This window comes from Erinaceus europaeus, chromosome 4, assembly GCF_950295315.1.
Source record: "Erinaceus europaeus chromosome 4, mEriEur2.1, whole genome shotgun sequence".
Lineage (NCBI taxonomy): Eukaryota > Metazoa > Chordata > Mammalia > Eulipotyphla > Erinaceidae > Erinaceus > Erinaceus europaeus.
In genome coordinates this window covers 50,535,246-50,561,809 of record NC_080165.1, presented here as the reverse complement: position 1 = coordinate 50,561,809, position 26,564 = coordinate 50,535,246, and the positions used below count along the sequence as shown (strand labels likewise).

General features: G+C 37.9%; 1 protein-coding gene and 1 non-coding gene across 4 annotated transcripts in view; one reads left to right on the top strand and one right to left on the bottom strand.

The window, feature by feature from the left end:
* PHACTR1 (phosphatase and actin regulator 1) overlaps positions 1 to 26,564 on the top strand; it is a 348,094-nt gene that overhangs the window by 78,083 nt on the left and 243,447 nt on the right. The gene's annotated exons all lie outside the window — the stretch shown is intronic.
* LOC132538523 (small nucleolar RNA SNORA33) lies at positions 12,192 to 12,326 on the bottom strand. Its single transcript, XR_009549876.1, has one exon. It is a non-coding gene; the product is annotated as a small nucleolar RNA SNORA33 (small nucleolar RNA).

Here is a 26,564-nt window from a genome sequence, read left to right as displayed (position 1 = left end):
TGTCCTGAGCGATCAAGGACAGATTTAAAATGGAAACAAACAAACAAAAAAAAGAAACAACTTGCTTGGATTGGGTTTGTGGTGTCTCTTTATTTTCCCCACCCCCTCTCTGACCTTTCCTGGGGCTTCAGGCTGTTACCTCTAACAAAAGGGAAGGATTTCCAGTCCCCACCTAAAAACAAACCATCTTGACTCTGTTATTGTTTCTGCCTGAACTTCAGAACAATCGCCTCTGCTATTTTGGCACATGGAGATTTGACTCCACAATAATTATTTTGCAACCCACAAAAGTAATTATAAAATCAAATAATTATCTTCTAAACAAGCTGTAACCCCAGCAGTGGCTTGGTGGGGCACATTGAGTGGGTGGGGGGATAGAAACACTGTTTTTTCAGTTTTCATATTTAGGGCTGTACCATTCTGCTACCCTATCCCCCACCCCACCCCCTTACCTTAGTAATTCTTGTGTCACTTGAATCACAATAGCAATCTACAGGGAAATGCCAACTTCTTTTGATGCAACTTCCTCAAGACTAGTTTAGGAACAGAAAGACTGAGGAGGCAGCAGGGGGTGGAGGGAAGCAAAGTCTAATCTAATTCTAATAAGAAATGAAGTTAAAAAAAAAAAAAAGAATAATAGACTGCATTACTGGTTGGTTTGAATTATTGCAAGCTACACCCGACCGAGCAAGGCCTCCAGATTCTGAGGGTGTTCTTAGTGAGAGCTGGCATCACTATTTCCTGGCACAATGTGAAAAATGAAATCTGCCACACAGTTAGAGACCATCCGTCTCTGACTGGCTGGTCACACTACCAGAATTAGGTTATTTCTTGAGAGACTTCAAGCCTGTTATGGGTGACTATTTGTCTGACACATGCAGCAGATACTGTAGAGAACACTGATTCATGTTTGTAAACTGTCACTTGGCTGATCAGCTGGGCTCCTCCACCAGATGAAAAGATGGAGAGAGGAGCAGATCCTGACCATGAGGATTGATGTGATTCTACTACACATTCAAGAAGCTTCCTCTTCAAATTTCAGAAACTCACTGATTTATGGAGTCCCTTCGCCAGCCCACTAAAAAAAATGTCTTAACTATTCCTGGACAGGAGGAGCTCACTCCCCCAGTGAACACACAATGAATGTTTTTCTGCAGGCCCAAAGTGCTAATGTTTTCATATCTAGAGTGAATAGTATGTTACAGCTTTGCAGTAGTCACAATATGAATTATTCATGCACTATTAAGCAGCCAATGGTCTTAATACTGCTACCCAAAGTCAAACTGCACACAAAAGGAAAGGTCTGATATTTGCAGCTGAAAGTGACCCTTTGGAAGAGTAGAGCTGAGCTACTATGTCCTTCCATTTTTGCTCCAGGCCTTTGGGGCTGAACTGTTGCCACAAATGCAGACTTCTTTTGCTGAGACAATAGAGTTTGGAATGCCTAGAGGCAAACGCAGCAGTCACTGTCTGAATAACTAACTTCCTTGATTTTTTTTTTTTAAGGCTTTTCTAAAAGACAGAAGTGGGAAGCAAGCACAAAAAGAAACAATTACTATAACATAGATATAAAAATTAAGACAAAATACATGTTGCGAAAGAGAAAAGCTATTCTTTAGAAGAATGTAAGAAACTTAGAAGACGTCCATAAAACTGTCAGATAAAATGGGAATTGCTGTGGTTGGTGCAGTGATGTTATGCCAGTCCTTACATAGTACCAGACAGTCCTGGGGCTTTTCAGAAATGTGTTTTAAAATTGTTCTCTGATCTACGCTATATAGATGAGATGTAGTGTATTGTAGAAGTATACTGTATTTTTAGAATGTAAACGTTACCTCATAAAAGTGGCCATTGTGGGGAGGGGTAGCGCAGGGGGTTAAGTGCACATGGCTCAAAGCTTAAGGATCAGAGGAAGGATCTGGTTGGAGTCCCCTGCTCACCACTTGCAGGGAGTGAAGCACGTCTGCAGATATCTGTCTTTCTCTCCCCTTCTCTGTCTTCCCCTCCTCTCTCAATTTCTCTCTGTCCTATCCAACAACAGCAATGACAATAACAATAATAACAACAACAAAGGCAACAAAAATGGGGAAAAATGTCCTCCAGGAGCAGTGGATTCATATGCAGGCAACAAGCCCGAGGGATAACCCTGGAGACAAAAAAAAAAGTGGCCATTATACCCTGAATTTTAATTCTCTGGAGCTAATGAAGTATCTAATAGATTCATTTATGATATTTTTGTGTGTGTATGTGTGTGTGCTGGAGAAAGTGTATGTATTTGGTCATATATAAATTGTTGTTACTGTATCATTTGTCATTCAAAACATTTTCAAGGGAACTTATTTAATTTCATGCCAGCATTAATTACCAAGTCTTTAATAAAGACAGCTACTTAGAATGCAATAGGCTCAAGCATACAATCCATTTTACTCTCTTAATATTGTTTATGGTTCTGAAATTTGCCATTGAATTTATAAGAAATTATTGGAGACCAAACAGAAATGAAATTTAGCATTTATACCATAAGTATGACAGATGGGTCACTGTGTGTTACCAGCTCAAAGTACATAATTCACTGTGAATGAAATGCAACAAAATCACTTTGAAAATATCATTGCTTAAATAACACTAGGGTTTGACTGGAAGTGGTGTTTTCGCCATGACTTTAGAATGCAAACATGAATTATTTTTATTTTAAAATCCTACGAGTGCAGTTCCTAGCCATGTTTGCCAAAGATAGAAGTAATTGTCTAGGGGGAGGGCTAGAAGGGCAGGCATCCAGGAAGTTATGCTTCTAAGTTCCAGCTCCATTAAGTTCAGCACAGACTGGCCTCAGACTAGACGTTCAGTTGTAGCCTATTGTTTTTCTTCTTGCAGAAGGGAAAGAAGCATAGAAAGATGCTGCATACTTTTTCAGAGAATCATGGAACATAAAAAAAAAAAAGACACGGTGGGGGTGGGGGGAGAGGAATTGTGCTTTATGTCCATGGTGCTGTGCTGAGTGAAGGTGCAAAAGGAGGGAGGAAATAAGTTTTTTTTTTCTCCTCATAGTTTCTCAGTCTCTCTGTTCATTCTTTCTGTTCATGGCAATGATTGGTGGAAGGAGGAAGGCTTGAGTAACCTTGTGGGACTTGTAGGACTGGCATAATGACAGTCATTTTATGTCAAGGTGAAAGAGCAGAGGGATCCCCTGAGTTAAGGGAACAGATGGCAGAATCATTGTTGCTACAGTGCTTCTGGCTGAACGTGCCCTCACCCCTCTCTCTACTCAGCAGCACCCTTTTCAGAATGTGCAGGTCACAGAGCTATGGTGAACTCTGGAGAGTAATCTCTAGAGGGCTTTGTTAGACTCTGTCTTGCTGAAGGCCATTCCTATTGTCCCAAGGAAGGAGGTTGTGAATTCCTAAATTAGGGTGATGGGCTGAGGTCCTCTAAGCTATCCAGATCCTCTTCAGAATTAGATAACACAGATAACACATAGATAACACAGATCTTTTTTCTTTTTAAATTTTTATTTATTTATTTATTTATTTATTTATTTATTTATTGGATAGAGGCAGCCAGAAATTGAGAGGAAAGGGGAGAGAGAGAGAGAGAGAGAGAGACCTGCAGCCTGCTTCACCACTTGTGAAGCTTCCCACCTATAGGTGGGGACCAGGGCTTGAACCCAGGTCCCCGTGTGTTGTAACATGTGTGCTCAACCAAATGCTCCACCACCTGTCCCCATCACAGATCTTTTAATTGAAGTATAATTAACATTCAGCATTGCCTTAGTTTCAGGGATACAACATTATGATTTGATATGTCTATAGCACAAAATAATCATCACCAATAAGTCTATTTCAAATGCTTTACTCTTGTGATGAGTATGAGAATTAAAAAAATGAACAACTGGGGGTGGGGATAGACAGCATAATGGTTATGCAAAGAGAATCTCAAGCCTGAGGCTCCAAAGTTCCAGGTTCAATCCCTCTCACCACCATAAACCAAAACTAAGTGGTGCTCTAGTGGAAAAAAAAAAAGGGAGTTGGGTGGTAGCACAGCAGGTTAAGCGCAGGTGGCACAAAAGCCAAAGGACCAGCATACGGATCCCAGTTGGAGTCCTTGGCTCCCCACCTGGCATAGGAGTTGCTTCACAAGTAATGAAGCAGGTCTGTAGGTGTCTATCTTTCTCTCCCTCTCTCTGTTTTTCCCTCCTTTCTCCATTTCTCTCTGTCCTACCCAACAACAACAACATCAGTAACAACAACAATAATAACTACAATAATAAAACAACAAGGGCAACAAAAGGGAATAAATAAATAAATAAATATAAAAAATGTAAAAGAACAACTGTGTCTAAGAGTTATGGATAAAAGGTAAATAGAAATGACTCAAAGTGACTCTGAAGTATGGTGTACTTTGCACCTTTATGTGTTAATTTGTTCCTTTATTTTTAAGGGAATAGTGAGAGTCATAATTCATTGGATTCCTTCTGACCCAAACAAATTTAAATTAGACTTTCTGATTGTGGTAAAAATAATAATTTTCTTCCTGGCATCTAGGCATATTACAGTCTCTACTGTATTAACCAGTCCAAGGTAATAAGGTGGAAAACAAAAGATATTCCACACCAAGTGTGTTCTGCCCAAATTCTAGGGTCTGTGCCATTTCAACAGAGACCAGAAGAAACCATTCTTCTTGCCAAACACTTCTGAGGTTAAAAATGGTTGTGTCATGCTTCTCCACTATTTAGGGTCCCCAAACAGCTTTGATTACAGTGAGAAAACTTTAAGCTTCAGGTTCTAAAGTTCACTCTTGAGATTTTTGTCAACTTTAATGAGATGTTTTCCAAAATGTGTTCCACGTAACACTTGTTTCTTAGGATGGTAATAGATGGTATGCGTGAAATGTCAAGATCAAAGTAATTTGGAAAGCTGAACTAAACAAAGTTAAGAAGAATGTTTTGATTTCTGAGCCCTTGCCCTGCCCAAGTGCACACTATACCTCTTAAAGAACGGAGTACTTCTTTATCCACATTTACTTTACCTCATGCAGTGTTTTTCCCATCAGAGTAGCACAGCTGACGAACCCAGTAAAGAATCACTCATGTGCTATTTCAGAACCTCCCATAGAAACTACTACAAGGCTGAGAGATGTGTCCACATGAAAGAGCACACACCTTTGAGCCCAGGAACCACATCGGAACACCACAGATAGTACCAGGGTGGAATTTGGAAGTGTATTCGAAGTGTCTCTCCTTTTTTTTTTTTTTATTCTCATTTCCTATCTCCATCTCTCTCTAAAATAAAAAAAAAGGATTTAAAAAAGAAAATGATATATTGATTGGACATGCTTCTATAGAAAGTTTGTTCATAGATTTTCTGTGCAATCACTACGAATCGTAGCAAAAGCTACGAGTATCAAGTAATATAGTAGTATGACAAAATACGTTCACTTTTGTGGAACCTATTTTTTGTGATTTTTTTTCTTAAAATAATTATAAGTGCAAATTAAAGTGTTATGTTGATTGTACCTATGGCTTGTTTACCTAGGAATTTGATTTTTCCTAGCTTTTCTTTTTTCTCTCTTTTTTTTACCAGAGCACTGCTCAGTTCTGGTTTATTGTGGTGCGGGGGGATTGGGCCTGGGACTTCGGTGCCTCAGGCATGAGAGTCTCTTTGTATAACCATTATGCTATCTATCCCCACCCTTAATTTTTTAAAATATTTATTTACTTATTCCCTTTTTGGTTACCCTTGTTGTTTTATTGTTGTGGTTATTGTTATTGTTGCCGTTAATGATGCTGTTGTTGGATAGGACAGAGAGAAATGGAGAGAGGAAGGGAAGACAGGGAGAGAAGAGACACCTGCAGACCTGCTTCACTGCTCATGAAGCGATTTCCCCAGCAAGTGGGGAGCCGGGGGCTCGAACCGGGATCTTTGAGCCAGTCCTTGTGCTTAGTGTCACCTGCACTTAACCTGCTGCGCTACCGCCGGACTCCCTTTCCTAGCTTTTCTTAGGAAGGCTGTATGACAGAATCATGTGGAAGGGCCAGGGACTTGAGAGGACTTGGGATCTCAATGAGCAAAATATTTTAGGTCAATGCTTTATTTCTTAAATTCAGGCCCATTGACATTAATGGGCCTAGACATTTTTTTGTTGCAAGGGAAGGAGGAAGTATTCTGTTATTTGTAGAATACTCCACAACGTCCCTGACCTCTACTCACTAAATGCCAGTGAGCATCCCTGTCCTATCACATACCTGTGACATACCTGGGGCTTATCTTAATCATTTATTATGAGTGCAGATACATTACTGTACTTGCCTTTGGCAGATAATTTATTGGGGCTGTGTGGTGGTATGAATGTTAAAGCATACAAGTTACCCTGAATGAGGGTCTGGGTTTGAGAACCTTGTCTCTTATCTGCAAGGGGAAGCTTCATGAATGGTGGGACTGGAAGCAGGTGTCTCTCTCTCCTATTTCTTTCTGTCTCTATCATAGTAATTTAAAATTAAAAAAAAAGAAAAAGGAATTTATTACTTTCAGTTCCCAAAAGAAGAGAGCAGTTAGCACCATGCAGGGCCACATGGGAAGGTTCTAGAGTAATCCAAGGACGGATTTAGTGGACACCATAACCCAGAACCTGTGTTGTAGATTTTGCAGGGGAGCAATGGGGGAGTCGGTACAGGTAAATTTAGGCTCGGATAGATTAAATAATTTGGATTGCCTCAGGGCAACAGAGTTAGTTGATCTTTGTTGCTTCATACCTGATCCTGTGCTAATTTAGGGTAAGGGGTGGTACTAACTTGGTGAGTTACATAAAGGAGGCAGTTGGAAATGTGGATCTGGTGTTGATTAACCTGTTTATGAAAGGAGCTCTAGAAGGCAAGTGCTTAATCTAGGAGTCAACTCATCATGAAGGGGTAGTCTCTCCAAGGTTCAGGATGTCAGAGCATGATGAGACACAGGAAGTAGAAAAACATAGTTAACACATCAAACACACACACACACAATTGTGATAGCCTCAAACGTTTCCAGATTAGCACAAAGTTCTGGTGATGGGAATTGTGTGAAATTGTACCCGTACAATCCTATAGTCTTGTCGTTATTTCCACTTTATAAATAAAAAATAAAAAAAAAAGAGAGAAGAAAATCAGCTACTACTTAGGAAATTGTATTTAATTTAAAACAAATAAGACTTTTCTTGACGTGATTTTAAGCATTCAGTGTATATAAACTGTGTGGCTTTCTAAATCTGGAATTAACTGTTGCTTTACTCTATTAATCAATGATTTACCAAAGTGGAAACCTTTTCCTTCCCTAGGGAGGCTGTGTGTCAGGGCTAGGACTGCCAAATACCTTATAATCTCAATTGTAAGACACTTTAGGTTAGTATTTCATTTCTTAACCTCAGGACCATTAATATTTTAGACTGAGCATATTTTATTTATTTACTTTTTTGTGGAGATTGGCTCACATATTTATCAGTGTCTTTGACTTCTCTATTCACTAAATGCCAGCGGCTCATCAGCTAGGAACTTTATAGCCAGACAAGGCAAAAATGACCTATTATATTTCAAAATAAACAAGACGTATCCCATAGGAAATGGGCATAAGGAACTCTTCCTGTTCTAGATGTTGGACTACTCATTATGGACACTCATAAATATACTGAGTCAAGGGTTGTTCAGGAGTATGTAAGAGAGTAAAACTAGAATGTGTCCAGCAAGGTCTGACTTCTTCAAAGCTGTGTGTTTTAACGTTTTATATAGGGTTTATTAGTCTTGCACAGTTGCTATTTGGGACTACAGAATTCATCATATGGGATGTTTGTTTATTTATTTTTATAAAAAGGAAACATTGACAAAACCATGGGATAAGGGGGGTACAACTCCACATAGTTCCTACTATCAGAACTCCGTATCTCATCCCCTCCCCTTATAGTTTTCCTATTCTTTATCCCTCTGGGAGCATGGACCCAGGGTCATTATGGGGTGCAGAAGGTGGAAGGTGTAGCTTCTGTAACTGCTTCCCTGCTGAACATGGGCGTTGAGAGGTCAATCCATACTCCCAGCCTGCCTCTCTCTTTTCCTAGTGGGGTGGGGCTCTGGTGAAGTCGGGCTCCAGGACACAATGGTGGGGTTGTTTGTCCAGGGAAGTTGGCATCATGGTAACATCTGGAACCTGGTGGCTGAAAAGAGTTAACTTATAAAGCCAAACAAGTTGTTGACTAATCATGAACCTAAAGGCTGTAATAGTGCAGATGAAGAGTTGGGGGGGTCTCCGTATTGTAGACAGCTAATAGGCCTATTTTAGTTATATTCCAAAGGGTCTTTGACTATGCTAGTTTTTTTTTTTCCCCTGAGCCTGAAATCTGATATTCAGGTGGATCCAAGTTATTGTCTGGGGAGAGGTTGTTTTTTACACTGTGGGGTGTTTAGTAGCATTCTGGCCTTTATGTATTAGATTTCTCTTTAGTGTCCTAAAAGGCTAATGTTAACTTGTAACTACATTGCTAAGGGGGAGGATGTGTAGAGAATAGCAACTGATTAATGGTCAAGTTAACTGTTTCTGCATAGTAGTGTAAATATAGAATTAATATATAGTCTTTGACTCCATTACTCAGTGACCTTCCATACTTCTGACAAATTCTAAAAATTTAGAAATGGCACAAAGTCGTCTTTAGCTTCTTAGGCATTTGATTTAAAATTTTTAAAAATATATCTTTATTCATTTATTGAATAGATACAGCCAGAAACCAAGAGGAAGGGGGAGGAGAGAGACAGAGACACCTGCAGCACTGCTTCACCACTTGTAAAGTTTTCCGCCTGCAGGTGGGGACCAGGGGCTTGAACCTGGGTCCTTGCACATTGTAACATGTGTGCTCGACCAGGTGTGCCACTTCCAATCCCCTAGCAATTGATTTTTAATGTCAGCAAAACCTTTATTGTTGCACTTTGGCAGATAATTGATTTGAAAGGAAGAAATGAGAATGTATTTTCCCTCTTTTTAAGACTTAATTGTAGACTTGTAACTATTTGAGGTTATTTTTCATGTTCAAGATGCACTAGTTGAATTATTTGATATATTCTAACTACAGTTGTGATAGACTATATAAAGAATGTTACCACCAGCTTTATGAGAAGTGCCTTCTATGGTTGCAGTTTGTTAAAATGTACATGCATTTAAGTTACTGCTTTCTATAAACAGTCATACATAGGAGTTAATGACAATTAGATAACACGAAAGTGTTATGACACCATATATATATATATTGCCAGCTATTTGTTCTAGTTGGTTGACCTCAGTGCTAGAAGGAAACATGAATATACTATTGAGAAGTGAGATGTACAAAGCTTCATCATGTAAGCTTGACTATGGACATAAAAGTTGTGGGGCAAGGAACACAGCATAATGGCTATGCAGAAGACTTTCATGCCTGAGGCTCTAAGGTTCCAAGTTCAATTTCTAGCCCCACCATAAGCCAGAGCTGAGCAGTGCTCTGGTCTCAGTCTCCGTCTCTGTTTCTCTCTATTTCTCTCTCTCTCTCTCATTAAAATAAAATAGATATTTTCAGTTGCTTCCATTTTTACAGTTTGAATTGTTCTAGAAAAGAATTTCCCTGGTGTTATGAAGATATAGCTCACTTGCATTCTTTCAGCTCCACAGAGTGCCCTGAATGCTTGTTTATAGTTTTAATAAAAGTACCTATATCTTATAATGAATATAATAGAGCAAAGAATCTCAATAAATATTTATGTTAAAATTTCTTATCTTTTTTTCTCTATATCTTGCTTAAGTCATTAGATGATTTTCTGTGTATATCCCATAATATTGTTATTGTACTTCTGAGCAGAAGTAAAATTTTTGTCTTATTCACAAAGATGCATAAAGAGCAGATAAACGTTAAATTAGAATTCAAAAACTGCGGCTTGTGGGGGAATCCAAAGTTTATTAAAATGCTTAATATAGATTTTTTTTCACACCTCCCCCTTTCCATGACCCCTTCCTCATATGTTTTATCTTACAAGTTCAGCTGTTTCTTTTTGGTGAGCTGAGAAAGAGCTCAAAATGAACAACTGTTTTTTTCCTCCAGTGAGTATGAAACTGTGTTTGTCAGATAATTAAGGGGAAAAAGTCCTCTTGCTGACTTGAAGTTTATAGTTGTAAGTGGCTTTTAGAGAGGACGTATTTGCTAGATTTAAATTTTCTGACCATGTCTTCTCCATTTGCAAATAAAATATTTCTATAACTTGGCTCGGGCTTATGAGTTGGGTCTTTTTGAAATATAGTTAGTTGTATAACCACATCTCATTTTAAAATCAGCATCAAGGAAAATAGTTATATTTATTTGCATTTGAGCCAGTGAAAACAGGAACAATTCACTTTCCTGGTTAACAAATTGCGTGGAACAGATCAAGAAATTACCTGCAGTGTTTCTTAGAGGATAGTTCAACAAATATCAGATGTTGTTAGAAAACCTGTGAAAATAATGACTTTGTGGAGTCTTATTTATCTCTGCTTAGTGGATCTATTCCAGATCTCAGAAAATTTCTATTTAAATACGTACTCCTAAAGCTTTAAAGTATTCATAGAGTATTTGCTTTGTGCAGTGCATAATACCATCTTGAATATATTTGAATCCTCCTTTGAATTTATTTTTAAAAATATTCTCATTTATTTTATTTTAATAAGAGAGATGCTGGAAGAATTACACTGACAGACCAGGGTACTGAGTACTTCTGAGTTTTTATAGTGTTGAAGATTGAATCTGGGACCTCAGTGCCTCAGGCATGCAAGTCTTTTTACATAACCATTATGCTGTCATCCAGTCCTCTCTTTGCATTTCTAGTCAATTTAGTGATAAGATTGAAATAAAAATTATTTTATTTCTCCAAGATAAAATTTATTTGTAGTTATGACTTCTTAGACTAGCTAGTGGGATTTCTTGTTTATATTAGTCTATAAATACTATTCTTCCATTTTTCATTAGAGTGGCATTTTCATGTAAATTAAACCCTAAAGTACAAACTCAAATTTGGAATCCAACAAAATTTGATCTTCCATTATATACTCCCCTTTCACAAAGAGCTTCCTCATTTCCTCCTTCCATATTTAGTTGGGTTTTATCTGCTTTCAAAATAGAAACAGTCCAGAAAAGGCACATGTATTTTTTTTTCTAACCCAACAAACATTTTTAGTGTACTGTTGTTTAGTGTACTGGTCAAATAAGTTCTATAACTCAACTTTAAAAGGGAAGTAATTTGCTACATGAAAATTATAACTAGTGAAATGACAATGTAACATTTATTATATCTAATATATAATCCAAGATGAATCTAAATGATGATAGTAATAGTAGTTGTGCTCTTAACTGTAGCCAGGAACTGTATAACACATGTAAATAAATCCAATTATGTAGTACAACAATACTATGAAGAAGATGTTACTATTCTCATCTTAAAGTGAAATATGCCTTTGGTCATGAAGTTAATGTCTATTCATCTAAAGTAATATCTTCAAGTGCTGAGTCACAAATACCCCAGTGTTAGCCTCTAGTATGAAAACTAGCAAAGTTACCAGTGATTCTTTATGCCCTCTATATTCAACCACAGCTCCAGTATGTACCATTTGTAGATTTCTATTAAAGACAAATGCTATATTCACACTGCAATAACAATATACTTTTTATAATTATTACAGTAGCAAATAAACCAGCTGACTCATGACTTTGTAAAAGACATAATTAAAATTAAAACTCTCTCTCTCTTTCTCAAAAAAACAAAAAGAACTATAAACTATAGAGCAATTTTTAAAAATTGCCACTAGGGTTATTTCTGGGGCTTTGAGCCTGCACAATGAATCTACTACTCCAAGTGGCCATTTTTTCTTTATAATTTATTATTCGTTTATATTAGAATACGGAGAAACTGAGAGAGGAGGAAGAGGTAGAGAAAGAGAGATACTGCAGTCCTGCCTCACCGCTTGTGAAACTTCCCTCTGCAGATTGTAGCAGGGGGTACAACCCGGGCCCTTGTGCATAGTAACAGGCACTTAACCAGATGCTCCACACCCTGACTGCACTACTGAGTAATTTTAAGTCATCTATAAATATATGACCCAAATAGAATCACTGCTTAGTTAAGTTTCTTCTTCCAAGCCTTACACCTACCTAAGCATAGGTAGATAACTAATTAATTAATTATTTGTTCATATAGCCACTTTCAGGGACCTTAATGACCCCAGTATCATGAAGGCTGGCATCATGGCATTAATATTGCCTGTTAAAAAAAAAACAACTTTTTTTTCAGAAACAATCCAATAAGCAAATTCATTGACTGGCTTTAGGTAGATATCTAAATAGGAAATTAAAGTTGTATTTTTGAAAAGTCTGATTATACAGTATGTAATATATGACAACTTCTTTCCCCCTGAATAAGGAGCTATGATAGTTCTCCATGCCAGTAACTGGAAATGTTCATGATAATTTTAATGGCATATAGCCACTCATTTGGCAGCTGTCCCTTAATTTAATCAGTTCCTCATGATTGGACATTTGGGTTACTATCATTTTGTGCTATTAAAACATGAATGAATTTTAGTCCTTTGATAATACCTCAAATTTAACACAACCTGATAAGACTCTTTTGACATAAATGACAAAGTTTTGTGATAAAATATTTAATGATTAAGTAAAAGAGTAATCCTAAATTTAGTTTGATTTAGGTAAACACTGAGAACCAAAATGTGCTTTTTAAGAAACATGATACTTTCTCCTCACCTTTCCCTTACATGAAATTTCAGCTTGTGTCATTTCTAACTATGACTTAGAGGTGCCTGTTTCCTGTGTCATAAACCCCCTCCAGTCATGTGTCTGTCTAGAAGTAATAATGGATAAACCTTCCTTGTTCTAGCCAGGAATTGTTCCTGAGAAAGTATATTTGCTCAAGCCAGAACCCATTCTGTCTTTTTCTGAGAATCATTCCTTCATATATTCATTGAAAACATATTCACTGGTATATTCTATGTATCATTAATAACTCTTACCATTCTGCATAAGCTGTCTGGTAGTGACATCTCAATTAGGATGTTTTTGTGGGCTGTAGAAGATCTAATTCATCTTGGCCTTAAACAATAAAGTGTATCACAATAAACTCATAATTAACTCATAATTAGGACACTTTCTTAGGCTGAATCCATTATGTTGTGATTCTATGCTCTGTCCTCTATTTTTAGAATAATTACAAGATAGTTGCAACAGTTCAGGTCTTATATCAGACACCACACTGAGCAGAGGCAGCAATGAAACAATCTCTTCATGTCTTTGAGTAGCTAGGAAGCCTTTCTTAAAATCCTGCCACCTAGTGGCAACCTTTCAGCCTCAGTGACCAGTTCTGCATTATCTACCCAACCACCACCAAGTCAGTTACTGAATAGAGATCCACCCACTAGTTCTGGGGGGTGGGGTCAGCCTACAGGAAGTTCATTGTCCTATGGAGAACAAATGGACAGATGTATACTGTCTGGCCTCTGGTAGTAAGGAAGATGGGCAACGTAGGAGCAAAACATTATCTTTTACAGAGGAAACTGGCATTCAGAAATGACATAATTAATCAGTTGGGCAGAGGGAATGGCAAGTGTAAAAGCCTTGAGGTAGAAGTGATGTTTCTTTTATTATTATTATTTATTTAGAAAAAAAGGAAACACTGACAAAAACCATAGGGTAAGAGGAGTAAAACTCCACACAATTCCCACCACCAGAACTCCATATCCCATCCCCCTCCCCTGATAGCTTTCCTATTCTATACTCCCTCTGGGAGTATAGATTCAGGGTCATTAGGGGGGCACAGAAGGTGGAGGGTCTGGCTTCTGTAATTATTTCCCCGCTGAACATTGGTGTTGACAGGTCAATTCATACTCCCAGCCTGCATATCTCTTTCTCTAGTGGGGCGGGGTTCTGGGGAATCAGAGCTTCTGACACATTGGTGGGGTCTCTATCCAGGGAAGTCTGGATGGCATCATGCTAGCATTTGGAACCTGGTGGTTGAAAAGAGAATTAACATATAAAGCCAAACAAGTTGTTGACTAAGCATGAACCTAAAGGCTGGAGTAATGCAGATGAAGAGTTGGGAGGGGGGGGTCTCTGTTCTGTAGATAGCTAGTAGGCATATTTTAGTTATATTCCAAAGGGCCTGTGGCTATACTCTGTGCTACACCTGAGGAAGATGGGTCCTGATATTGGGGCAGCTTGGAATGTTCCTACTGATGACCACAGAATGTGAGCTCAGATCTACAGGGATGTAGAAGTCATATAGGCTCCTAAGCTGAATATGGGCCCCAGATCACATCAAATCGATGGGGTTTACAGTCAACAATATTTATACACCTTTCCTATATTTGGGAGCTATTCTTTTCCCAGATCCAGCTTTCTGGTCCTTTTTCCAGCCATGATATCATCTCTCCAGACAATAACTAGGATCCACCTGCATATCAGATATCAGGTTCAAGGGGGGGGAAGAAAAAAAAAGAAGTGATGTTTCTTATTGGTGTTGGGAGGTGGGGATGGGGGTTTGGGGGAGAAGTGTAGGACTGGAGCCAGTGAATAGGTCTCGTCATTTTCCTTGGAGTTTTAATGAAGACTTAAAGGTTTTATCCTAAATGCTGGATGACACATTGAGCGGGTTTTTTAAAACAGAATTTTAACCCATGTGTATGGGAGAGTTCCAGGCTGTTATGTGAAGGATCTAGAGCAAATAACAAGAGTAGCAACACAGAAATTGTTGATGCATATAACTGACTTCTCTGCAGAAAACAGTGAAGGAAGTTGAGAAATAGTTATTTTGGCCTGTCTGGTGATTAATTAGTTATGTGGAAAATTTTATTATCTCTGAGAAGACTGCCATTGCTATGCCAGAAGAGGATCAGAGTGAGTATAAAAATAATTTGCTTTATATATAGTAAATTTGAGGTATTTGTGCAATACTATTTGGAGAGGAAGAGTAGGAATAGTAGTAGTAGGTTTAAGACACTGAAATATACTTCTTTATATGAAATAATAGACTTTTCACAATCACCCAATGAGGTAGCTCAGTTCTGTTATCACCACTTATAAAATGGGAATAGTAAGAGTCCAAAAGATAATAAGTAATTTGGTCAAAAAAAAAAGTAATTTGGTCAGTTACAAAGCTTGTGATTGTTAGGGCAGTTAGACCAGATGTACACATTTAGAAACATTACCCTTACTGATGCTAATTAAAACCAAGAGAGTAAATTAAATTGTCCAGGGAGAACTGAACCCCAGAAAGTTTCATGATTTAAATAAACTCCTGAGGGACACTACTGAGGAGAGAGGAAATGGGGAAGAGAGTCTTTCTGTAGGTTGGCTTAAAAGAATTAACTAAAGTATTAAAAAAAAAAAGAAAAAGCAGTTGGCTCCATTATGAGCTAAGAAAATGTTTTGGATTAGGGAGACAGCATAATATCTATGCAAAACACTTTTTCATGTTTGAGACTCTGAAGAGCTAGGTTCAGACCCCCCTACCCTTCCAAGTCCCTTCACCCCAACACCACCACCATTAACCAGAGCTGAACAGTGCTCTGGTAAATAGATAAATAAGTAAATAAATAAATACATGGATACATATACAAATAAAAAACAAGTTGTAAAATGTGCTGAGATTATGCCAGAGGGTATATATAAGGTATAGGCATAGATGTTAGCACTTGATGCTTTGCCACTTACATAGTTTGTACAAAATTAAGCAAGTTACTTTGCATTAGGATTAGGTTTAGCTTTTTAAGACAAACTCAAAATAGTAATGACTTCAACAAAATACAGTTTTCTTTTTCTTTCTCAGAAAAGTATAGAGATACTTGCTGTTTATGATGACTGAATTCAGAAAGTTTTGTTATTTATTTTCACTACCCTAGGATGACTTTCTCAGATGAAAGGTAGACACAGAGACAGAGTGGCAGAGTATATGACACCACAACACTGAAGCTTCCCTCAGTGCTTCAGGGGCTGGGCTCAAACCTGGGTCTCACACATGACAAAATAAGTGCACCCAAGTGAGCTATCTTTCTGTCCAACTATCACAAAGTTCTTGATGATATGTTTGCATTCTACTTAGTGCACCATCATCTGGCCCCAGGAAATCACAAAGTTCTTAAAGACCCATTTACTTGTCAACTAGTTCCTTCATAACTATGAGGCAGCCTTTGACCAAATAATAATGGTGGCCAGTTTCCAGCCATAACTTCTCTTCTTTTAGACAATTGGATGAAAGGAAAAGCAGACCAAACAAATACCATACTTCATCTCTTTTAATAGATTTCCCCTGCTCTGTTCACGCAACAGGGGGCTGAGCTTGATAGTTAAGATATACATACCCTCAGAAAAGGCTAAGAGACAGTATTAGTTAGACAGCAAATTAGGAAGCTTTCATTAAAGAGGACGTGAAGGTTGGGTATTGATTGGCAGGCAATTATAATCTCAGCTACTATCAAGTTGCTATTTTTGTGAAATAGGTTTTAAAATATCCACTTCACCTCTCTTGTTGGTTCACTATAGTGATCAAAAGTTATAGTATCTAGACAAGTATTTCATAAGTATAGTCACTATGAGAATGACCCTTAAATCATCTTGTACTGAGTAAACTTTACATTTTGAATGAGAACTTTTTTCATTTTCTTTTTTTTTTTTGTAATTTTTTGTTTTATTTACTTATTTATTATTGGAGACACAGAGAAATTGGTGGGGGGGATAGAGAGGGAGAGAGACACCTGTAGCCCTGCTTCACCACTTGGGAAGCTTTCCCCTGCAAGGGGAGGTGAATGAGAACATTTTGAAAAAAAGAAGTTTTTTTTTTCACTAATTTATGCCCTCAAATGCAGAAAATATGAACTAGGGAGAGAAATGTTTTTTACATATCTTGCATTTCCATGGGAAAGCTTTTCTTTGATTTCAGAATCAGTTTGAACCAGGATTGATACTAAATTAGCTGTGCAGTAAAACATTTCAGCAGTATTGCCTAGTAACTGCTGAGCCCAGGCACTGGCCAAGGAATGCTTTCTGGTCGATAAAGCAAGAGAATTATCTGTGGGGATAGTAGCTTGTATTATTAACTCACTTGGTCCTCATGATTCTGATTTATTTGTGCCATAGTGAGGAATTCAAACCAATGGTCACTGTGGTATCTGCACTTAAGTCTCTATCATTTGGCAACTGAACTGTAGTTGGCATGATAATAGAGAACTGGAAGGCAAAGAGAGCTGGGTATTATAGACACTAGACATACTCAGATATAGGTAAAAACAACAACAATAATAACAACAACAACAACAAAAAATTAAGTTAGTTCCTGAGTACCCTGGATTAATTATATCTGCAAATATTGATATTCAAACATATATGAGTGGGCCGGGGAGACAGAATAACGGTTATGCATAAGATTTTCATGCCTAAATCTTTGAGGTCCTGGATTCAATCTCCCACACCCTCATAAGTGCAGTGCTCTGTTATTTTTCTGTCTTCCTCTCTGTAGCTCTCTTCACCCCCCCAGAATTTATATATATATATATATATATATATATATATATATATATATATATATGGAATCAAGAAATAGATGATGCTTATTTATTTATTTATTTATTTTTAAAAAATTATTTATTTATTGGGGAATTAATGTTTTACATTCAACAGTAAATACAATAGTTTGTAGCTTTTTATTTTTATTTGAAGTAAACAATGGCTTTTAGAATTATTTTGGCGGGAGTCGGGCGGTATAAGCCCACGTGGCACAAAGCGCAAGAACCGCCTTAAGGATCTGGGTTCGACCCTGGCTCCCCAACTGCAGAGGAGTCACTTCACTTCAGTGGTGAAACAGAGGTCTGCAGGTGTCTTTCTCTCCCCATCTCTGTCTTCCCCACCTCTCTCTATTTCTCTCTGTCCTATCCAACAAAGAAGACAACAATAATAACTACAATGAAACAATAAGGGCAACAAAAGGGAATAAATAAATAAATATTAAAAAATTTATTTTGTTAACATCAAGCAAAGATATTTTTTAATCTCACCATATATGTGCTTTACATATCCATAGAAGTTTCAGATTCCACTAAAAACAAAAGTGTTTGCTTTTAGGTGATGGTTTCCAATTTAGAGTTTTACAAAGCAGAAATTTTTATCTTCTCATTCTTTCGGTCCCTTATTCCTTAACTTGAGATGTATAAGAAACATGTAGCCAGAGGGGTAAATGATAGGGGAAGATGCCCAGAGGGCGTTGAACCCCAGTTCCACCAGGACCTGAAGTGTCTTTCACCAGGAATCTTGCTTTAAAAAAAGTTATTTATTTATAAAAAGGAAACAGTGAAAGAACCATAGGATAGGAAGGGTACAAGTCCACACAATTTCCACCACCAGAACTCCTTATCCCATCCCCTCCCTTGATTACTATTCTTTAACCCTCTGGGAGTATGGACCTAAGGTCATTGTGGGATGCAGAAGGTGGAAGGTCCAGCTTCTGTAATTGCTTCCCTGATGAACAGGAATCTTGCTTTTATACTGTCATTGAAAGGGAAGTGAATCTGGAAAACACTAGAGAAAGTCAGGCCCTGTTTTTCTTATCTGAGAGAGAAGAGGGGAGAAGGGGAAAGGGAGAATGCTTGGAAGTGCTAATAGGTGTAGGCATGACTTAGAAAGGAAGTGAAGGCAGGACTGTAGAAAAATGGGCCATCTATATATATAGCTAAATAGTGATAGATAAAAAGTTAATGCATATCTATGACCTTGGGAGAACTACTGTAGTTTCCAGTGGGGGGAGCACAGATGGGGACACAGAACTCTGGTGGTGGGAATGGTGTGGAATAATACCCTTATTATCTTATAATTTTGTAACTCAATAATAAATTAATAAAGAAACATGTAGCAAATGTTTGCTGAGTTAATGCATTCTAATCACATGGGCCCTGGTGCTTCCCCAAGGTGCCTGGAGGGCAGATGGGCTGAATGTAGTGTATTCCCTGTGATAATCCTTCCCCCCACTCCCATCTCTCTTCTTGGCTTGATAGCTTGTCATTTAATGCCTAAAAACTTTGGAAAGGGGAAAAAGATTAGCACAAGTAAAGTCAATTTATGACAAGTTGTGTTATGTAACCACACAGAAAACTGACCATTTGTTTTACACAATAAAATATCACAATGTAAGTAAAATGTAAAACCAGAATTTTAACAATTCAACTTTGGTTTCTCAGTGTGGAAATTTCCCACTTGAAACTGTTCAGTTAGTCTCACTGTTGCTCTCATAGTCATTAACTGCTTTTTCTTACCCAGTCCAGCTGAGACAATGCAAACCTTCAGATGAAATTTGTCAAGTGGAACAAAGATTGAAAGAGTAATAGGCAAAAACCAACTGACACCCTCTATTAAGAATCAGAAAGGGGGCGGGGTGGAAGTGCAGTGGGTTAAGTGAGCATGGCATGAAGCACAAGGACCAGGATAAGAATCCCGGTTTGAGCCCCTGACTCCCCACCTGCAAGGGGGGTCACTTCACAAACGGTGAAGCAGGTCTGCAGGTGTCTGTCTTCCAGTCTCTTGATTTTTCTCTTGTCCTATCCAACAACAATGACAGCAATAACAACAGTGATAAACAACAAGGTCAAATAAAGGGGAAGAACAGCCTCCAGGAGCAGTGGATTCATAGTGCAGGCACCAAGCCCCAGCGATAACCCTGGAGGCAAAAAGAAAAATGGAAGAAAAATAGTTTAAAATTAAACTCTAAATTAAGTGTTATTTAGGAATACCGATGGGAAAATTAATTAATAACATCTCATGATAACCCTCTTTAGAAATTGAGTATCTGGGAGTCTGGCGGCAGCGCAGCAGGTTAAGCGCACATGGCGCGAAGCGCAAGGACTGGTATAACAAACCTGGTTCGAGCCCCGGCTCCCCACCTGCAATGGAGTCGCTTCACAAGCAGTGAAGCAGGTCTGTCGGTGTTTACCTTTCTCTCCTCCTCTCTGCCTTCCCCTCCTCTCTCCATTTCTCTTTGTCCTATCCAACAACGACGACAACAAAATAACTACAACAATAAAACAAGGGCAACAAAAGAGAATAAATAAATAAATATTTTTTAAAAAGAAAAGAAATTGAATATCTTTCATGCCAAAAAAAGAATTTACTTTTTTATGATGGAGAGAGAGAGAGAGAGAGAGAGATCATAGCACTGAAGCTTCCATCAATGTGGTGGATGCTGATCTCAAATTTGGGTCACATGGAGGGCAAAGCAGTGCACTATCTAAATGAGCTATTTTGTCAGCCCAGAAAAGTAATAATTTCAAAATGAATTATTGGTAGCACAAAAGGAATAGAACATTCCCCCCTGGAAATAAAAACCAATGGATCTTAATTTCTCTATTCTGAATTAAGGGCACTAAGAGTTCCTTGTGAAAGTCTCAAAAATTTAAAAGTTGAGTTCCTTACTTTAAGCAATAGTCAAGGAAGACTGAAGCTGAAGCTATTGATAGTAATTATAAACATATGGAAAATGAAAGAACATAATAATTTTTAGCAAGTACAAACTTTCTTGCTAAAAAAAACTTTTTTTTTCTCCCAGAACTAGTTACTGCACAAATGACACCAAAATATTGGGAAAGAAATGAATGGGAGATAAATAAGAAAATTGTAATATCATAAAAGAAAGAAAATGACAAATCTGAGTTTAAAAGGAAGTAGACTCTAAAAAAAATTCTTTGGTGTTCAGGTTCTCTGTCATCCTACATATAATAGGTAACAGAGTAACTATTATTATAAGATCTTAGCATGAGCTCAAGGGAGGAAAAATACCAAGAGTGTATTAATTTTGCCAGTATCAAGAGGAGGAAAGAATGTTAAAAAACAGCTGAACCAAAAAAACCTATACAGTCTAGACTTGTGCACTCTGAGGAGATCTTGGATATGAAGTCTGAATGATGATTGAGTTATCCCTAAACCCAGAAACCTGGGACAATTTAACCCCAGGAATGAGTCAGGACATTCTGGGAAATTCACTTAGACCCTTCTGTGACTGATCATAGAAGGGACTAAAAAATATACTACATCAGTATTTCATCAGTAGTGCTGATAAAATATTAGTCTGCTACAAAATCTCAGTGGTGTTTCATAAAGCAACACTCAACAACCATATCTGTGATTAAACTAAGTCTTTTGGGGAAGTTGAACAAAGCACTTTTTTTAAAAAACTGAGTTATTTTATGAGAGGGATAGAGATAGATGAGGGCACTGATAGCATGTTCAGTGCAGGAAATCAAATCCAAGGTTTCCCCCATGCAAATTCTATGGTCTGCCCACTTCCTCACTTACTTAGCTGCTAAACAAAGATTTAAAGGTTTGCTTCAAACATTTTTCAGAACCTCAAATGTCAACATTTCAATGCAGTTCTTTCATTTAATTTTTTTATTGTCTTTATTTATTTATTGAATAGAAATAGCTAGAAATCAAGAAGGAGGGGGATGATAAAGAGGAAGAGAGACAGAGACAGCTGCAGCATTGCTTCACCACACATGAAGCTTTTCCCCTGCAGGTGGGCTTGAACCCGGGTCCTTATGCATTGTAACATGTGCACTCAGACAGCCACTCAATGCAATTCCTCAAGTAGAGAAAGTAATATGTTAATCATAATTGTAGGGAAACAAACTTGTGAAATTTGATAGCCTTTTTACATCATGGGAATGTTACAAAGACTCGGTGAGGTATTAGCTGTAAAAGCACTTGGAACAAATAAAATAGTACTTAAATGTGAAGTGTCTTTAAAATAATTCCAAATGATTGGAGAATTTCTGGATTTGCTGATGTCATTGAAGGTTGATGTAATTTTCTATGCTCAAGATCTTACTCTTTAGTCTTCTGAAGGCTAAGGATATATTTAGAGATGTGAGTAGGAGTCTAAGCTTCTGTAGGAATGCCTTTTCCTTGTGTATTTATTTTGATAAGTAAATCAATTTAGTTATTTGGTAGAACAGAGATAAATTGAGAGGGAACTGGGAGATAGGGAGAGAGAGAGAGAGAGAGAGAGAGAGAGAAAGTTACCTGCAGTATTATTTCACTACTAGTGAGATTTTCCCCATGCAAGAGGAGACTGGTAGCTTGAACCTCCATCCTTGTGCATTGTGATGTGTGCACTCAACCAGGTACATAAATGCCCAGCTCCAGTTTAGTATTTTTTAAAGAGGTATTTATTTGTATTCAAGATAAAGACCAGATTATTACTCAACTCTGTGGTATGGCATTCCTGGTCACTGATCCCATGATTTCTAGGGCCTTAGGCATGCAAGTTTCATGGTCTAATATTGAGCTCCCTCCCCTACCCCATTCTGCAGAATGTTTAAAAATGTGAGTGTCATCAAAATTACCTGACTGTTTATTACGCATTCACATCCTGGTTCAGATGTGAGATCCACAGTGGAAACCACGGCTCGATATTTTTCACAGATCCTTCAGTTGATTCCAGGTAGACATTAAAGATTGAGATCTACCAACCTAAAAGGTTTCAGCACATAGTTCAAACTCTCCAAGACTTAAAATTTAGGGATAGCCTAGTGGTGAAGATACAGAGAACCTTACCTGTAGAGAGCCTGTATTAGCTATCTGGTCTTCTTGTTGCCAAGAGACTTTTTAATTTTAGATAAAGTTTGCTTAGCCCATGTTCTATTTCTTCAAAGAGTACTTATAGAACATATCTGTTAATCCTTATGAGTTATCATTATTTCTATCTTATGAGGACAATCTGATGGGACTTTGATAAGGTAACTCAGTGAATTTGTTAAAATATCTTTGGCTTCAAGTGGTTTAAATTAGGAGAGAATTTATTGCTTCCTATTAAAAAAAAAAATTGTCCATGACATGAATGGTGTCAGGCAGGACTGGGTCATGGGGCCCAAATGATGTAATGAGCTCTCATTCTTACCTGAGCCATGCCTCCTTCAGCTCATTAAAAATTAAAAACAAACAAAAACTGTTTTTATCAATTCTCAGATAGGCTTCTACCTCATGGTGTCAGAAAGATTGCCATCAGGTGTATGCTCTAAGACATAAGTTGGAAAATTGTGTTCCCACTGGCTGGCTTTCTCGTTTCATAAATAAAATTTTATTGGAACACAGCCAAGTTGATTTGTGTACATTTGTCTATGGCTGTTTTCATAACATAACAGCTTAGGTCAACATTTGCTACAGAGTTATATGACCCATAAAGCCTAGGATTTTTAATGATTTGACTTTGCAGAAAGAGTTTGCTGACCCCTGCAGGAGAGTCCTGCAGGAAGTGAGGGTGGGGGAATCAGAGTGAAAAACATTACTGCAAGATTATTAGACCCTACGGTCTGTAACTATGATGAACAAAAAGGCCTACGTTATCTAAAGATTGTTGCTGTGAATTAACACAAGACATGGGAGTTCGTTTACAATTTAAATAAACAGGTTCTATTCCCAACAGGAATATTTTCTATAGATTATATGGACAATAAAATGTTTCATAATTGTTTGTAGTCATTAAATACTTCAGTGGTTGAAGGTCAAATTCCAGGAAGATGAAATAGAAATTTGTATTGAATGTATCAAAAAAGAACTTTGTTGATAACATCTATTATCTCAATAAATAAAGAGCAGAGACTTGTATAAATTTAAATTCAAATGAGACTTTTTCCTACCTGTCTGCTCTACTAGCAATGCTTTTTGTTCACTTACTTGTAGCCTGTAGTCTTGGAATATAAATACCTCTCAGCACAGTACATACAGAAGATAAAAGACTTAACATAGTAAATTTGTTTCCTCTCAACAACTCAGGAATTTCTAGCATGACCTCGGCATTCTTTCAGTATTAGCCAAGTCTGAGAAAAAAGGTTTTGAAGTTTATGTCTTCAACTTTGAGTATGCTTAGAAAAAGCAAGTTTGTCAACAGCTCTGACATTATCCAGAATAGTCTCATGAGAATGCAATGCTTTGATAACCAGCACTGGTTATCAGCACCCCTTCTGGAGTCCAGTGTGAGATCACACTTTTCTGACCTGCCCTGACTGGAAGTGGAAATGGGGTGGTTGATTCTGCAGAGAAAAATCAGAAAGTTCATGTCATCTGCTGGAAGGCTAGAAAAACAAAAACAAAACAAAAACAAAAAGAACTATCAGCAGCTAGTAGGTGGATTCTGAATCTGAATCCATGTCCTTCCTCCTGGTTTCAGAACTAACATTCTTTCCACTATTCACAATATAGAGCATTTTTGAAGTGAAGAAAACCTGGCCTTATTATAAGCCATACCTGCTGAGTTCCTCTCTATAACCTGTCTCATAGGTAAATAATAGAGTGTATCCTGCTGACTACACATATCCTGGGGACCAAGAGAGAATATTCTCTAGCATGCCTAGAAATACATATGCATATATTTATTTTTTGTAGTTTTAAAAAATTTCTTTATTGGGGGATTAATGGTTTATAGTCAGCAGTAAAACACAGTAGTTTATACATGCATACCATTTCTCAGTTTTCCACATAACAGTTCAACCCCCTCTAGGTCTTTCTCTGCCATCATGTTCCAAGACATGAACCCCCGCCCCACCTCAGAGTCTTTTACTTTGGTGCAATAAACCAAATCCAGTCCAGGTTCTACTCTGTGCTTTCCCCTCTGTTCTTATTTTTCAACTTCTGTCTATGAGTGGAATCATCCTATATTCATCCTTCTCTTTCTGGCTGATCTCAGTCAACATGATTCCTTTAAGCTCCATCTAAGATGAGGTGAAGCTGTGAATTCATCATTTTTAAGAACTAAGTAATATATATATCACAGCTTTCTCTGCCACTCATCTGTTGTTGGACATCTGGGTTGCTTTCAGGTCTTGGCTATTACAATTTTTGCTACTATGAACATAGGTATACACAAATCTTTCTGGATGGGTGTGTTTTGACTCCTTAGGATATATTTCCAGGAGAAGAATTGCAGGGTCACAGGGTAGGTCCACTTTATTTTTTCAAGATAAGGCAGATAACACTTTTCTGTTACTTAAGTGGGATCGATATATATTGATGTCTGTTCATGACCTTTTAAGGAAGAATCTCACTTTCCCCCTCATCTCTGAAGTTTCAGGAGATTCAAAAAGACTTTCAGAGTGGGAAGGTATTAAAAACCGATATGTCCGGTGCTGATGACGTAGCTTACTGGGATAGTGTGCTGTTGTGCCATGTACACAACCCAGGTTTGAGCCCAGTCTTGCTGCATTGAAAGAAACTTCTGATGCTGTGGTCTCATTTATTCTCTGTCTCTGTCTTTCTGTCTGCAGCTAAAAACATAAACATAAATGAGAACAACAGCAAAAGAGAAATCTTCATGTTTTATGCTAACACATGTGTTTCTCTTTCTAGAATCGCAGTGTCCTACTTACCAGTTCTTGCTCTGTTACCCCAAATTTTACAATGGCAATAGTAAGAATTGTTCCTGATAAGACTAATGTATTTTGTAAGTTAGTATATTTAAATTGCTTTGGCCAGTTTTTTTTTAGTGTACTGGTGGCTAAAATATATTGTGCATGTTTTCATTGTCATGATTATCACCACTACGATCTTCATCAACATTATTGCCTCCAGAAGCACTAGTCCATTGAGAATGCCCCTCCCAGTTATGAGGAATATGGAAACCCTGTTCACATTTAGAGAGCTCAAGGGAACATAGGCAGTCCCCACTGTCAGATGAGTGTTTTTCTATATGGTGGCTCTGAAAAGACCCCAGGGATCATATGATCCAAGTCTCCCTCTCTCTGTAAGCCACTAACTGAGTTGTACCACCCCACTGCTACCAACCTTTGGAGTCAGTATTCTTAGTCTTGCAGCCATTCCAGCTGGTTCATAGCTAAGTGAGCATTTTCTCCAGGCAGCTGCTTTTTCTCTCAGTAGCAAAGGGAAGCCACCTTTGAGAGCAAGGAGCTTGGGTAGAAGCTGCCTTTTCATGATCTGTTTTCAAAAGAAGACTGTCTTCCTGTGTGCTTTACTTGTTTCCATCCCTTTTCTTCTCACACCGTATCCCTGAAGCTGATTAGAAACCACTTAACTCTGAGTGCTCTTTTGCTTTTTTTTTTTCTCTTTAAGTGGTATTTGTAGTTGGCCTCCTTCCATACACTTCAGCCTTCCCATTTTCTTTTTTTTTTTTTTTTTGTTCTTCAGGCTTTAGCTCATCTTAGTGTTTTTTCTTTTTTTATTATTATTTTTTATTTAAGAAAGGATTAATTAACAAAACCATAGGGTAGGAGGGGTACAATTCCACACAATTCCCGCCACCCAATCTCCATATCCCACCCCCTCCCCTGATAGCTTTCCCATTCTCCATCCCTCTGGGAGCATGGACCCAGGGTCATTGTGGGTTGTAGAAGGTAGAAGCCTTTCCATTTTCTTATCTGATGGCAGCAGTCAGGCTAAACCTGATCATTGAATGAAGTGGGAGTAGGGAGTGGCGGTGGGCAGGGGGCTTGGGGAATATAATACATATTGTTAAAACATAAATCAATTAAGCTTGAAGTAATCCAGCCTACTTAATAGACTGAAGA